The sequence below is a fragment of the Hyla sarda genome, chromosome 4 (assembly GCF_029499605.1).
Source record: "Hyla sarda isolate aHylSar1 chromosome 4, aHylSar1.hap1, whole genome shotgun sequence".
NCBI lineage: Eukaryota > Metazoa > Chordata > Amphibia > Anura > Hylidae > Hyla > Hyla sarda.
In genome coordinates, this window is record NC_079192.1 from 270,896,758 (window position 1) to 270,913,131 (window position 16,374).

Consider the following 16,374-nt stretch of genomic DNA (forward strand, 5'->3'; position numbering starts at 1 on the left):
AAAAAACAAGCCCTTATATGGGTCTGTAGATGGAAATATGAAGGAGTTATGCATTTTAGAAGGCGAGGAGGAAAAAAACGAAAACGCAAAAATAACATTGTCCTGGTCCTTAACTCCTTGGGGACGGAGGGCGTATGCATACGCCCTCGCGTCCCATCACTTAACCCCTTAAGGACTCAGCGTTTTTCCGTTTTTGCATTTTCATTTTTTTGCGCCACCAATTTTACTTTGCAGTGACATTAGTCATTTTACCAAAAAATCCCTGGCGAAACGGAAAAAAAAATCATTGTGCGACAAAATTGAAGAAAAAATTTCATTTTGTAACTTTTGGGGGCTTCCTTTTCTACGCAGCGCATTTTTCGGTAAAAATAACACCTTATCTTTATTCTGTAGGTCCATACGGTTAAAATGATACCTACTTATATAGGTTGGATATTGTCGTACTTTGGAAAAAAAATCATAACTACATGCAGGAAAATGTATATGTTAAAAATTCTCATCTTCTAACCCCTATAACTTTTTATTTTTCCGCGTACGGGCCGATATGAGGGCTCATTTTTTGTGCCGTGTTCTGAAGTTTTTATTGGTACCATTTTTGTATTGATCGGACTTTTTTATTGTTTTTTATTCATTTTTTATGATATAAAAAGTGACCACAAATACACTATTTTGGACTTTGGAATTTTTTTGCGCGCACGCCATTGACCGTGCAAACTAATTAATGATATATTTTTATAGTTCGGACATTTTCGCACACGGAAATACCACATATGTTTATTTTTATTTACACAGTTTTTTTATGGGAAAAGGGGGGTGATTCAAACTTTTAATAGGGAAGGGGTTAAATGACCTTTGTTAACTTTTTTTTTTCCACTTTTATTTTTTACAGTGTTATAGCTCCCATAGGGACCTATAACACTGCACACACTGATCTCCTATGCTGATCCCTGCACAGCCATAGCTTTGCAGGGATCAGTCAGATAGGGGCTTGATTGCTCAAGCCTGTAGCTCAGGCTTGGAGCAATCAATCCCCGATCGGACGCCGCGGAGAGAGGTAAGGAGACCTTCGCCTGCGTCCCAGGTGATTGGAACATCGCGATTTTATCACGATGTCCCGACCATCCCGACTGAGCTGCCGGGAACCGTTTACTTTCGTTTTCAGACACGGCGGTCAACTTTGACCGACCCGTCTGAAGGGTTAACAGCGCGCGGCACAACGATCAGTGCCGCACGCTGTTAGCCCAGGGTCCGGGCTATCGTTAGCAGCTTGGACCGACCCGGTGTGATGCGGGGTCACGGCGTGACCCCATTTTTCACACCGGGACCGGGCTTAGGGCGTACAGGTATGCCCTATGTCCTTAAAGGGGTTGTGCCCTGCCCTGACTTTTTGACGGAAGTTCATTACTCCGAACGCTATGTGCGGGCTTCCATGTTCGCGGCCGCCGGACGTGACGTCACGCCCGACCCTCGTGACGTCTCGCCCGCCCCCTTGTGACGTCTCGCCCGCCCCCTCGTGACGTCTCACCAGCCCCCTCAACGAAAATCTAAGGGAAGGGGGCGCGGCCGACATCACGAGGGGGCGGGTGAGAAGTCACGAGGGGCCGGGCGTGACGTCACTCCCAGCGGCCGCGAACACGGAAGCCTGCACACAGCGTTCGGAGTAATGAACTTCCGGAAGCTGTGAGCGGAGCTTCGCAAGTCAGGGCAGTGCACAACCCCTTTAAGAGGTTAAGGACGGAGGGCATATCCATACGCCCTCCGCATTTCCGATCACCGCCGCTCGCTGGGCGTTGCTCAGACCGGGATGACTGCTGATATCTATCAGTAGGCATCCCGTGGCAATGCCTAGAGGGGTCCTGAGACCCCCCCATGTCAACGATCGCGGCAAATCGTTGATCAATTCAGACCAGCGATTTGCCCGTGATCCGGGCTAATCGGGTCACTGGGGACCCGATCTCCCAGAAAATAAAAATGATCGCAGTTGTCAGAGACAGCTCCGACCATCCTAAAGCATAGGAGCAAGGTGGCAGTGTTGCCACCCCCTCCTAACCCCTGCCATTGGTCGGTCATGCTGAACACCAATGGCAGGCTAGAGTTCATTTCTCCCCGCTCTGCGCAGCGATCGAAGTCGGGGCAGAGTGGGGGAAACACGTGCGGCGAGGGGGGGGAGCATGACCCGACTTACCCGGACCGGTGGAGGCATCCTGGAGCAGCGGCGGTGGCGACGGCAGTTGGAGCGGCCGGAAAGTGCGGCGGAGAAGGCTGCAGTGAAGATCGCGGTAAGTGATCTTCTCTGTGGCCATCTAAAAGCTGCAAAATTATAACTACCAGCATGCCCACACAGCCAAAGGCTGCCTGGGCATGCTGGGAGTGGTAGTTTTGCAACATCTGGAGGGTCACAGTTTGGAGACCACTGTATAGTGGTCTCTAAACTGTGGTCCTCCAGATGTTGCAAAACTACAACTTTCAGCATGCACTGACTGTCTGGGCATGCTGGGAGTTGTAGTTTTGCAACATCTGAAGTGTTTGGTGGTCTGCAAACTGTAGCCCTCCAGATGTTGCAAAACAACAACTCCCAGCATGGCCAGACAGTCAGGGATGCTGGGTGTGTAGTTCTGCAATATCTGTCCCTTCATATGTTGCAGAACTACAACTCCCAGCATGCCTGGACAGTCTGGGCATGCTTGGAGTTGTAGTTTTGCAACATCTGGAGGGACACAGTTTGGAGACCACTACTTAGCAGTCTCCAAACTGTTCTTCCCCAGTTGTTGCATAACTACAACTCCAAGCATGCCCAGACTGTCCAGGCATGCTGGGAGTTGTAGTTCTGCAACATCTGACGCGCCAGATATTGCAGAACTACACGCCCAGCATCCCTGACTGTCTGGCCATGCTGGGAATTGTAGTTTTGCAACAGCTGTAGGCACACTGATTGGGAAACACTGAGCTAGAGTCTGTTTCCTAACTCAGTGTTTCCAACCCATGTGCCTCCAGCTGTTGCACAACTACAACTCCCAGAATGCACTGACAGAATGTACATGCTGGGAGTTGTAGTTTTGCAACAGCTGGTGGCACATTGGTTGGAATCACTGAGCTAGAGTCTGTTTTCTAACTCAGTGGTTCCCCACCAGTGTGCCTACAGCTGTTGTAAAACTACAACTCCCAGCATGTACGGTCTGTCAGTGCATTCTGGGAGTTGTCATTTTGCCACAGCTGAAGGCTTGGGGCGCCCCCCCCCCCATGTGAATGTACAGGGTACATTCACACGGGCGGGTTTACAGTGGGTTTCCTTCAAGGAAACTTACTGTGAACCCCTGCCTGTGTGAATGTACCCTAAAAACACTACACTAACAAATAATAAAAAGTAAAACACCACAATACACCACGTCCCCCCCCCCCCTCTCCCCAATAAAAATGAAAAACACCTCTTACGGCAGTGTTTCCTAAACAGAGCCTCCAGCTATTGCAAAACCACAACTCCCAGTATTGCCGGACAGCCATGGACTGTCCTGGCCGGCTGGGAGTCTTGCAACAGCTGGAGGCACCCTGTTTGGGAAACACTGCTGTAGGGTTTTACTGTTGGTAACCAGGTCCGTCCCCTATTGCAAATTCCTTATTCAGGCCTCAAATGTGCATGGCGCTCTCTCACTTCAGAGCCCTGTCGTATTTCAAGTCAACAGTTTAGGGCCACATATGGGGTATTTCCGTACTCAGGAGAAATAGCACTACAAATTTTGGGGGGATTTTTCTCCTTTTACCGCTTATGAAAAGGTAAAGTTGGGGGCTACACCAGCATGTTAGTGTAAAAAAAATAAAACATTTTACACTAACATGCTGGTGTTGCCCCATACTTTTTATTTTCACAAGAGGTTAAAGGAGAAAATGACCCCCAAAATTTGTAACACAATTTCTTCTGAGTACGGAAATACCCCATATGTGGGCGTAAAATGCTCTGCGGACAAACTACATGGCTCAGGAAAAGAGAGAGCGCCATGTACATTGGAGGCGTAAATTGGTGATTTGCACAGGGGTGGCTGATCGTTACAGCGGTTCTGACATGAACGGAAAAAAAAACACCCACATGTGACCCCAATTTGGAAACTACACCCCTCACGGAACGTAACAAGGGGTATAGTGAGCCCTAACACCCTTCAGGTCTTTGACAAATTTTCGTTAAAGTTGGACATGAAAATTAAAAATTAGTTTTTTCCCCCTGAAATGCTGGCGTTACCCCAAATTTTTCATTTTCACAAGGGGTAATAGTAAAAAAGCCCCCCAAAATTTGTAACCCCATTTCTTCTGAGTATATAAATACTCCACATGTGGAAGTAAAGTGCTCTGCGGGCGAACTACAATGCCCAGAAGAGAAGGAGCGCCATTGGGCTTTTTGAGAGAATTAGGCTGGAATTGACTGTGTGTTTACAAAGCCCCCATGGTGCCAGAACAGTGGACCCCCTTCACATGTGACCCCATTTTGGAAATGACACCCCTCACAGAATGTAACAAGGGGTACAGTGAGAATTTATGCCCAACAGGTGTCTGACAGATTTTATGAACAGTCGTCCATAAAAATAAAAAATTTAATTTTTCATTTGCACTGCCCATTGTTCCAAAGATCTGTCAAATGCCAGTGGGGTATAAATGCTCACTGCACCCCTTATTAAGTTCTGTGAGGGGTGTAGTTTCCAAAATAGTATGCTATGTGTTATTTTTTACTGTTCTGGCATCATGGGGGCTTCCTAAATGCGACATGCCCCCAAAAATCATTTCAGCAAAATTCGCTCTCCAAAAGCCCAATGTTGCTCCTTCCCTTCTGAGCCCTCTAGTGCACCCACAGAGCACTTTACATACACATATGAGGTATTTCCTTACTCGAGAGAAATGGGGTTACAAATTTGTGGGGCATTTTCTCCTATTACTCCTTGTGAAAATGAAAAGTTTGGGGTAAAACCAGCATTTCAGTGTTAAAAATCTAATTTTTCATTTACACGTCCAACTTTAACGAAAGTTCGTTAATCACCTGTGGGGTGTTAAGGCTCACTTTCCTAAAGCCAAATGTGACTCCTTCTCTTCTGAGCATTGTAGTTCGCCCGCAGAGCATTTTACGCCCTAACATGGGATATTTCCATACTCAGAAGAGATGGGGTTACAAATTTTGGGGGGGCATTTTCTCCCATTACCCTTTGTAAAAATGGTAAATTTGGGGAAAAAACATGCACTTTAGTGAAAATAAATTTTTCTTCATTCACACATACGACTTTAACGAAATGTCGTCCAACACCTGTGGGGTGTTAAGGCTCACTGGACCCCTTGTTACGTGCCTTTAGGGGTGTAGTTTCCAAAATAGTATGCCATGTGTTTTTTATTTTTTGCTGTTCTGGCAACATAGGAGCTTCCTAAATGTGACATGCCCCCCAAAAACCATTTTAGAAAAATTCACTCTCCAAAATCGCTCCTTCCCTTCTGAGCCCTCTACTGCGCCCACCAAACACTTCACATACACATATGAGGTATTTCCTTACTCAAGAGAAATTGGGTTACAAATTTTGGGGGGCTTTTTCTCCTATTACCCCTTGTAAAAATTCAAAAACTGGGTCTACAAGAACATGCGAGTGTAAAAGATGAAGATTTTGTATTTTCTCCTTTACTTTGCTGCTATTCCTGTGAAACACCTAAAGGGTTAACAAACTTTCTGAATGCCATTTTGAATACTTTGAGGGGTGCAGTTTTTATAATGTGGTCATTTGTGGGGTATTTCTAATATGAAGGTCCTTCAAATCCACTTCAAAACTGAACTGGTCCCTTAAAAATTCTGATTTTGAAAATGTTGTGAAAAATGGGAAAATTGCTTCTGAACTTTGAAGCCCTCCGATGTCTTCCAAAAGTAAAAACATGACAACATAAAGTAGACATATTGTATTTGTGAATCAATATTTAATTTATTTGGAATGTCTGTTTTCCTTACAAGCAGAGAGCTTCAAAGTTCGAAAAATGAAAAATGTTCAATTTTTTCATGACATTTTTCACCAAGAAATGATGCAAGTATCGACAAAAATTTACCACTAACATGAAGTAGAATATGTCACGAAAAAACAATCTCGGAATCAGAATGAAAAGTAAAAGCATCCCAGAGTTTTTAATGCTTAACCCCTTAAGGACTGGGGTTTTTTCCGTTTTTGCATTTTCGTTTTTTGCTCCTTGCCTTTAAAAAATCATAACTCTTTCAATTTTGCACCTAAAAATCCATATTATGGCTTATTTTTTGCGCCACCAATTCTACTTTGTAATGACGTCAGTCATTGTGCCCAAAAATCTACGGTGAAACAGAAAAAAAAATCATTGTGAGACAAAATTGAAAAAAAACCCCACTGTTTTGTAACTTTTGGGGGCTTCCGTTTCTACTTAGTAGATTTTTCGGTAAAAATAACACCTGATATTTATTCTGTAGGTCCATATGGTTAAAATGATACCCTACTTATATAGGTTTGATTTTGTCGTACTTCTGGAAAAAATCATAACATCATGCAGGAAAATGAATATGTTTAAAATTGTCATTTCTGACCCCTATAACTTTTTTATTTTTCCGTGTATGGGGCGATATGAGGGCTCATTTTTTGCACCATGATCTGAAGTTTTTAATGGTACCATTTTTGCATTGATAGGACTTATTGATCGCTTTTTATTAATTTTTTCATGATATAAAAAGTGACCAAAAATGCACTATTTTGGACTTTGAAATTTTTTTGCCGTGCGGTTTAATTAATGATAGATTTTTATAATTCGGACATTTCCTCACGCGGCGATACCATATATGTTTATTTTTATTTACACTGTGTTTTTTTTTATGGGAAAAGGGGGGTGATTCAAACTTTTAATAGGGGAGGTGTTAAATGATCTTTATTCACTTTTTTTTTCACTTTTTTTTTGCAGTGTTATAGCTCCCATAGGGACCTATAACACTGCACACACTGATCTTTATCATTGATCACTGGTTTCTCATAAGAAACCAGTGATCGATGATTCTGCCGCTTGACTGCTCATGCCTGGATCTCAGGCACTGAGCAGTAATTCGGCGATTGGACAGCGAGGAGGCAGGTAGGGGCCCTCCCACTGTCCTGTAAGCTGTTCGGGATGCCGTGATTTCGCCGCGACTATCCCGAACAGCCCACTGAGCTAACCGGCATGGTTTCAGTTTCACTTTAGACGCGCCGTTCAACTTTGAACGCCGGGTCTAAAGGGTTAACAGAGCGTGGCACAGCGATCAATGCCGCGCGCTATTAGCCACGGGTCCCGGCTGTTGTTAGAGGCCCCGCCGTGGCCCCACGTTATAGATCGGGAGTGGACACATGACGTTCCAGTACGTCATGTGTCCTTAAGGGGTTAAAGTGACAGTGGTCAGAATTGCAAAAAATGCTCCCATCCCTAGGGTTATAATGGGCTCCATTCCCAAGGAGTTTAGGTGAAAATGGGCTTGGTCCTTAAGGGGTTAAATTTCCTTTCTGTCTGACCACAGTGTTCTCTGCTGACACCTCTGTCCATTTTAGGAACTGTCCAGAGTAGGAGCAAATTCCCATAGCAATCCTATCCTGCTCCGAACAATTCCTAAAATGGACAGAGGTGTCAGCAGAGAGCACTGTGGTCAGACAGAAAGGAAATTCAAAAATAAAAGAACTTCATGTGGAGCATACAGCAGCTTATAAGTACTGGAAGGATTAAGATTTTTAAATAGAAGTAATTTACAAATCTGTTTAACTTTCTTGCACCAGTTGATTAAAAAAAGGTTTTCCAGGGGAGTACCCCATTAATTGGACTAGTGCATTCCTTGTTAGGCTATGTTCACATGGTGGAATGTGGGCACAGAAATGCATTTCTTGCACAATCCGCAGAAATAATAAACATGTCTATTCTTTCTGCCGATGCCAGAATCGAAAAACATCTGGTGCAGAAATTCTGCCATGTGAACAGTGCGGCAGAATTCCATTGAAATCAATGGGACTCTGCTGCAGTGGAATGTCTGTGTGGAATTCTTCTGGATGCAGAACGTAACCTATCTATAGTTTTTTCAAAATCCCTCACCAGAGTCCATTGAAATCAATAAGAATTTCTGTGTTTTATGAGCGCAACAAATTCTGCACAAATTTGGCACAATGTCATACAAATTCCATGCACAAATTCAAAAAATCTGCTGCCAGCTTGGCAGAAAGGAATCTAAGCGGTAGTACATAGCTTTAATATAAAAAAAAAAAAATGAATTGTTATATGTTCATAAAGTAGATAAGAAAGACGTAACTTTCTTCAAATTATAATCAAATTTTAATTCCTTGAATTCTTCATATACTTTTCATCAATAAAAGCTTACTCTCATAACAAAAATGTTTTATTGGTAGTAAAAAATGTAAAAAATGACTTACATTACTTACACAAATGCCTCAGGGTTTTCCATGATGCACTTACATACATCACAGGTGTCACAAACACTCTCCCTGGAATCTGTGTGATGTGTGGGTGTGACAAGGTCAACCAATACAGAACCACCTGATCTGCTGAAATGTTTGAAATCCCCCAATTAGCATTTCACAATCCCCATTGACAACTCAAAGCTGCTGCCAATAAGATTTGGTTTCAGAGTATATACTTTACAATAAGGCTAGGTTCACACAACGGAATCTCCATCCAGAACTCTGGAGATATCAAGGGTGGCCATTGGTCGGCGTTATGACCACGTGGACTGCATTGCTGTCCTTATAGACTAATGCATTGCTGAGCGGATTTACCAAAAGAATGTACGTTCTTCTGGTGGTTCTGCTCAGAAATGCATTGCCGTCTATGGAAACGGCAATGCAGTTTGCATGATCCTAACACCGACCAATGGCCTCCCTCGGGATCTCCGGCCAGGTATTCCGCTGTGTGAACCTGGCCTAAGCATTCAGTTTCTCCTTTACTTATCTCCAAATAATCACAGTTTATGTGGAAATGTTCAAATTGGGCCCAAAAGTGGCAATATTTGGTGTGGTCACAATAATTTTCCAGCACTGCCTTGAGCCTCACCAGAGCTTTACAGTATGTCACAGTACATGTTGGAATTCATGGTTCCCCCAATGAACTGTAGCTCCCCAGTGCCAGCAACATCCATGCAGCCACAGACCTGACGTTCATCTGAACCAAATAAGTTTATTGGGTTCTTATTAGACTACAGGACATGGTTCCAGTAATCCTTGACAGGACTTTCTTTTTCTTCATCTTTAGAAAAGGCTTCCATTTGGGAGGACAGCCCAGCAGACAAATTTGATGCAGTGTGTGGTGTATGGTCTGAGCACAGACAGGCTAACCTCTTCAACCTTTGCAGCAATGCTGGCATCACTCACGCGTCTACTTCTCAAAAACAACCTGTGGATATGACACTGAGCATGTGCACTGAACTTCTTTGGTCGACTATGACAAGATCTGTTCTGAGTGGAACCTGTCCTGTGAAACCGCAGTATGGTCTTGCCCACCGTGCAGCAGCTCAGTTTCAGGGTCTTGGCAATTTTTAGCAACAATTTTTTTTTCAGATCCTCAGTGAGTTCTTTGCAATGAGGTGTCATGTTGATCTTCCAGTGACCAGTATTAGAGAGTGTTAAAGCGATAACACCAAATTGAAGACACTTGTTCTCCATTTATACTAAGACCTTGTAGCAATAACAAGTCACCTGACATCAGGGAGGGAAAATGGCCAATTAGGCGCAATTTGGACATTTGCACTTAGGGGTGTACTTATTAGTAAGGGAAATTAGGGGAATTTCCAAGCAGAATTTTTCCTCCAGATTATGCTCGGAAATTATGCTGTGTAATCATAGCCTTATAGGGGAAACCCTAGAAACATGTCCATCTTAGCAAGTCGAAAGGGCCAGTGATCCAATGGGTGGGGCTAGATGCCGCTTATGAATATTGGTAGCTCTTTGACCGGCAGTGCTGGGTGCATGCTAGCGACTTCAGTAGTTTCACAAAAACTACTGTATGTTTCCTAATATTGCATGTCTCTTTGCTAAGAGGAGTGTAGCACAGCAAGAGACAAACTGCAAGGGAACATAATGCATGTGACAGGTTCCCTTTAAAATTGTAATTTTGTGTGGAATTTGGAGAAACTTGTTTTATTTGTTGAGTTGACCTATTTTAATGTTTCTTGTTTGATTGCAAAGACCTGAGAATTTGTAAATTTTGCAAATAAATCTAATATACAAAGGGGGTTGATTGAATACTTTGATTACTGCAAACAAGGAGGGGTGGGATGTCTCCTCTTAAAGGGGTTCTCCACCCCTAGATATCTTATCCCCTATCCAAAGGATAGGGGATAAGATGTCAGATCGCCGCGGTCCCGCTGCTGGGGAGCCCCGGGATCCCCGCTGCGGCACTGTGCTATCATTACAGCACAGAGCGAGTTCGCTCTGCACGTAATGACGCGCAATACAGGGGCCGGAGCATCATTACGCCACGGCCCCGCCCCTCGTGACGTCACGGCCCGCCCCTTTCAATACAAGTCTATGGGAGGGGGCGCGGCGGTCGTCACGCCCCCTGCCATAGACTTGCATTAAGGGGACGGGCCGTGATGTCACGAGGGCCGGAGCCATGACGTCACGCGGCTCCGTCCCTTGTATCGCCCATCATTACGCACAGAGCGAACTTGCTCTGTGCTGTAATGATAGCGCAGTGCCGCAGCGGGGATCCCGGGGCTCCCCAGCAGCGGGACCGCAGCGATCTGACATCTTATCCCCTATCCTTTGGATAGGGGATAAGATGTCTAGGGGCGGAGTACCCCTTTAAGAGTCTCCTACTTTCTGTATTCTGTATTATTATCATTCAAAGTTGAATCACAATGATTTTAAAAGGGATACTGACAGCCTGTTCTACAACGCTAAACCCAGTACACTGGTTTATAGTGAGGGTTAACAGGAGTAAAATGATGTGTAATCTAGATTAATCAGGTCAGTAGTTTCAAAGTTATGCCCATTGCTCTATTGCTAAAGTGCTTCTGTGCGCAATGAAGGCGGGGAGCTGGTTGCCGAGCTTCCCTACCTCCTCAATATGCCACCATTGAAAAGAATGAGGATTTTCTTCACTCTCACATCCTAGTGACGCGAGAGCCCACGGTCAAACGAGTGCTCTGCTATTGTATCAGAGCGCAAGCGCAGCTCCCTTGCTACACTCAGAGGAGCAAGAACTGCACTCTGCTACAACAGTATTGTAGCAGAGTGCTTACGTGTCCGCAGACTCTCACATCACTGTGATAGCGTATGACTATGTGAAAGTGAATAAAATCGCATATTCATATCAGGGACGGGCATATCACAGCATACTGAGGCGGGAGGAAGCTCGGCCTGTCTCCACTGTACCCAGAAGCTCTTTAGAAATAAAACAATGGAGGGGCATAACTGTGCAACTACCCAATGGATTCATGTAAAGGACACATCATTTTGTTCTTGTTCACCTGCACTATAACCTAGTGTATTGGGTTTAGTGCAGGTGAACAGGCTGTCACTTTTCAGTTAAGAGAAGAAACAGAAGGCGCTCCGTGTGTAGAATCTCGAGATGGCAGGGTTGGGGGAAGGGAACCAACAGCCGCTTACCAGAAAAGGTTGTGTGAGCTCCCACACAACAATGGGTAGCGCGTGGATATAAATATCCGCAGCCTTCCTGAAGTAAATGTATGCAGAAGGGTGACTGGAAAAATCTAGGAAAACCTTTGGCACTGGACGTATGGAGGAAGCCGAACCACGAGGATAAAACCAGATACTGTTCATCGTGCAAAGATGCAACACATTTCGCTGCGTATGCGCAGCTTCATCAGGCATGTCAATTAGGGGAAATCGCTCAGGTTATATACCCAAGTCGATTAACCCTTTACAGGAAAAAACTAAAATTTTAGCAGCGAGACATTCATACAAAAAACACATTAAATCAATCTTCACTAATAAAACAATGGCATTATTCAAAACCTCCCTATGAAATTTAACTTAATGTGACTGCATAAATATAACACAGGCCCGGATATAAATTGTACGTATCACAACCACATATAAACTATGCATATTATGACCGCACTAACCCAACGCACAGACACAGAAAAGCAGACATTCATTTGTAGTAACCAAATAGGAAAAACAACATTACCTTAAAAATAAATGGTTATCAAAGGTAACGGTCAGAAGCAGAGCAATGATCACACAACACAGCAACAAATAGAGGACACACGACCACATACTGTATAAAGTATGCAGATCGCAGCCACCATGTGGGTTATGTCTATTGAAACTGCAGCATTATAACATGCAGGCATAAAGAGAACCACTTATTTAAATTAACCCAAAAAGAACACAAAAACAGTTACCTTACAAGAGAATGGTTGTCAGGGGTTACGGTCAGGGGTGAAGCGCTGGCAAGGAAGGACTTGTCTCACGTGACATATCTCGTGACATATCTTGGCCAATTACAACATCAGTGGGTCAGACTGGTTACAAGCAAGGTAAAATGCGAATATAATAATAATAAAATAACACAAAATGATGTTGCCCACGTAACATCTCACACAGACAATAAAATGAAATGAATGTATAAATGCACACAAACCGTAATGAGCAGTAAAGAGATGGAAAGAATACTATTATATACGATGTAAATGCGACAAATCACAATATATGCCCTATGCAAGTAAATCTATAGAGCAAATATTATTATATCTAAAGTATAGTGTAAATATAAATAATCACACTACATATTAAGAAGAGTGTATTTTTAACGGGGTTCTCTATACATTCATTTAAACCCTGAGGAGTAGGGGCGCTAACAATCATTGATACCTATTAGGGACTTCAGGGGAAATAGATTCTAATATAGTCAGATTAATTAAATCCGTATTCTTATGGTGAGAAATATTGAAGTGCCTTGACACGCTATGGAGCATAAATCCATGTGTGATATTCCATCTGTGTTTATTAATCCTTGCACTTATCGTTTGTACAGTCGGGGCCAAAATATTGCAAATTGCAGCTGCATGAGAGAAGATATATAGCGTATTTAGTGTCACAATTGGAAAATTTCCTACCCTTGGTGACAGAAAATATAGATTTTATTATAGACAGGAGAAGAACATTATGCTATTCTTTCTTTATTGTTTTCTATAGCATCAAACAAAGGGTTAATAGTATATTCCAAGAAAAAAGGTGTTAAATAATGTCTAGTGTTCGGTTAACAATGGTATAGTCCTAATAGATATAATGGCTCATCAGGATAGGCTCCTCCTCTTTCTTTGGTGTAGAATAAGGAATTTCAAACAAACTTTTGACATAAAAGGCATTCTAAACTGTAATATTGAACTGGAACGTAGGATCATCACGGAATTGATTAGATTAACTGCCAAAGATAAAGGTTCCAACTTGTAAATATAATTTCAATGGAATCCAGAACTTGTAGTTGGTAGAGTGGGTTCCAAAAATGGATGTGTCTATACCTGCTAAAGACATGACTTGTAGAGATGTTGCGAATTGTTCGCCGGCGAACGGTTCCCTGTGAACATAGCTTGTTCGCGTTCACCGCACCGTGCGAACATATGCGATGTTCGATCCGCCCCCTATTCGTCATCATTGCAGTAAACTTTGACCCTGTGTGTCACAGTCAGCAGACATATTACAGCCAATCAGCAGCAGACCCTCCCTTCCAGACCCTCCCACCTCCTGCATGGACTCCATTTTAGCTTCATTCTAAAGCTGCATGGTTAGAGAGAGGAGGGATAGTGAACCAGCTCCTGATTTAATAGGGAACGTGATAGCTAGGTGGTTTATTCAGGGTCCACTACACTCCTGAAGCACTAATCTAATCTCTGCTGTAAGTAAAGCACCCAAAAAAGCTCTTTTTAGGGCTCAAACATCAGTCTGCATTTTTTTGTTTCCCCCCTGTGTACTCTAATAGCATTTGCCTGCCTGGCAACATGATTGGCAGGCTCACAGGGTATATTGTGCCCACTTGCCCAGTGGCACCACTCATATCTGCTGTGACAATAGCTTGCAATATAGCAGTAATATAGCAGTCAGTTTCTTTCACACGTGTGTTTTGCAACAGCTGGAGGCACCCTGGTTGGGAACCACTGGTTAAAAGGGGTACTCCGGTGGAAAACTTTTTTTCTTTCAAGCAACTACAGTATTCAGTGTCCACAAAAGTCCAGAAGGACTCATCTGATCTCTGATTTAAGGACAGCACCCAAAAAAGCCCTTTTTAGGGCTCAAACATCAGTCTGCATTTTTTATTTTATTCCCCTGTGTACTCTAATAGCATTTGCCTGCCTGGCAGCATGTGTGGCAGGCTCGCTCACAAAGCATATTGACAGGCATTTATCAAGCGATTTAGTTAATTTTTCTTTACTAAAAATGTCGCAAAAATGTCACACCTGCGACTACCTGCGACATTTTGACTGGAAAGCGAGAAAAGCAAGTTTTCAAAAACTTAACTACGAAGTATTAATTTTAAAATGGACTACGGGTAGTCAGGTATTTATTAACTGCGACAGTCGCAACTGCGCAAAAAAGTCGCAACAGGGTTAAAAATTGACTAAATTTACTCCAGCTCAAACATGGAGCAGAAAAAGCTACTACCAAAGTAAAAAAGAAGAAATTGCTTACGTGAAAGAAAATTATCAACAGGCTGAAACCAGTTGATAAATAAGTCACACATAAGCAAAAAAAAAAGTAAAGAAAAAAGTACTGAAAAAAGGAATACATAAGCAAACATTGATAAATGTCCCTAATTGTGCCCACTTGCTCAGTGGCACCACTCATATCTGCTGTCACAATAGCTTGCAATATAGCAGTAATATAGCAGTCAGTTTCTTTCACACGTGTGTTTTGCAACAGCTGGAGGCACCCTGGTTGGGAACCACTGGTTAAAAGGGGTACTCTGGTAGAAAACTTTTTTTCTTTCAAGCAACTACAGTATTCAGTGTTCACAAAAGTCCTGAAGGACTCATCTGATCTCTGCTGTAAGGACAGCACCCAAAAAAGCCCTTTTTAGGGCTCAAACATCAGTCTGCATTTTTTCCCCCAAAACACTTTTTTGACTGTGAAATAATAACAGTCAGTTTCCATCACACAAGTGTGTTTCAGGGCCTGCAAGGGCACAGTATTACACCAGTGCTACTCATATATGGTGTAGCAGTAGTGTAAATTAGAAAAAAAAGAAAAAAAAATTTGGCTGTGAAATAAAATCAGTCAGTTTACAAAACAGTTGGGAGTTTTTGGGCCTGCAGGGCTCATTGTCATACTAGTGCAAGTCCTATTTGGTGTAACAGTAGTGTAAATTTGAAAATAAAAAACTTTTTTGGCTGTGAAATAAAATCAGTCAGTTCACTTCACACTTGGGAGTTTTTGGGCCTGCAGGGCTCATTGTCACACTAGTGCAAATCATATTTGGTGTAACAGTAGTGTAAATTTGAAAAAAAATACCTTTTTTGGCTGTGAAATAAAATCAGTCAGTTCACTTCCCACTTGGGAGTTTTTGGGCCTGCAGGGCTCTGTGTCACACTAGTGCAAGTCATATTTGGTGTAACAGTAGTGTAAACAGCAAAGTGGGGATATCGGGGACTCCCTTCCCACCCTTGCTATACTCCTTGTACATAACAGTCCATTTAATTCTGTCCATTTTGCCCCAGATGAAGCGAAACACCGTCCGGGTGATGGCCCTGAAAACGGTGGCAAGGGTGGGGGGCATTTCCGAAAGCGGAGGATACGCATCAGGCACCAAATATAGTGCCACTCAATGGAATCAAAAGCCTTATAGATATCCAGGCTGACCACGTAACCAGGGGAGAAACTCTCCACTGTGGAGATGTTGAGCAGAAGTCTCAGCACAGGCCAGCAGAAAGGGGGTTAATAGAGCAGCAGCAGGATCAACTGTCAGCACCACTCAGGCTCCAGCAAGTCCTGCAGCCAGGACACTTCCTCAGCACGAGAGCCCCACCGTCCCAGCAGCTGGAGGAGCGGGGGTTGCCCTGGAGTCCTACACTACCTGATCGATACAACATCATACCTGATGTTTTAAAGCACGTTATTCCAAACAATTTAGGAATGTTAGGTGATTTATGCCCTTAATGGATTAAAACCAGACTCTGCATCAACTATGTAATTTTCCATGGGAGTTTTGCCATGGATCCCCCTCCAGAACGCCACAGTCCAGGTGTTAGTTCCCTTGAAACAACTTTTCCATCACTATTGTGGCCAAAAAGAGTCCCTGTGGGTTTTACAATTTGCCTGCCTATTGAATTCTATGGTGGTTTGCCCGGTTCGCACGTTCGCGAACATTTGGGGGAATTCGCAAAATTTTATGTTTGCGACATCACTAATGACTTGTTTT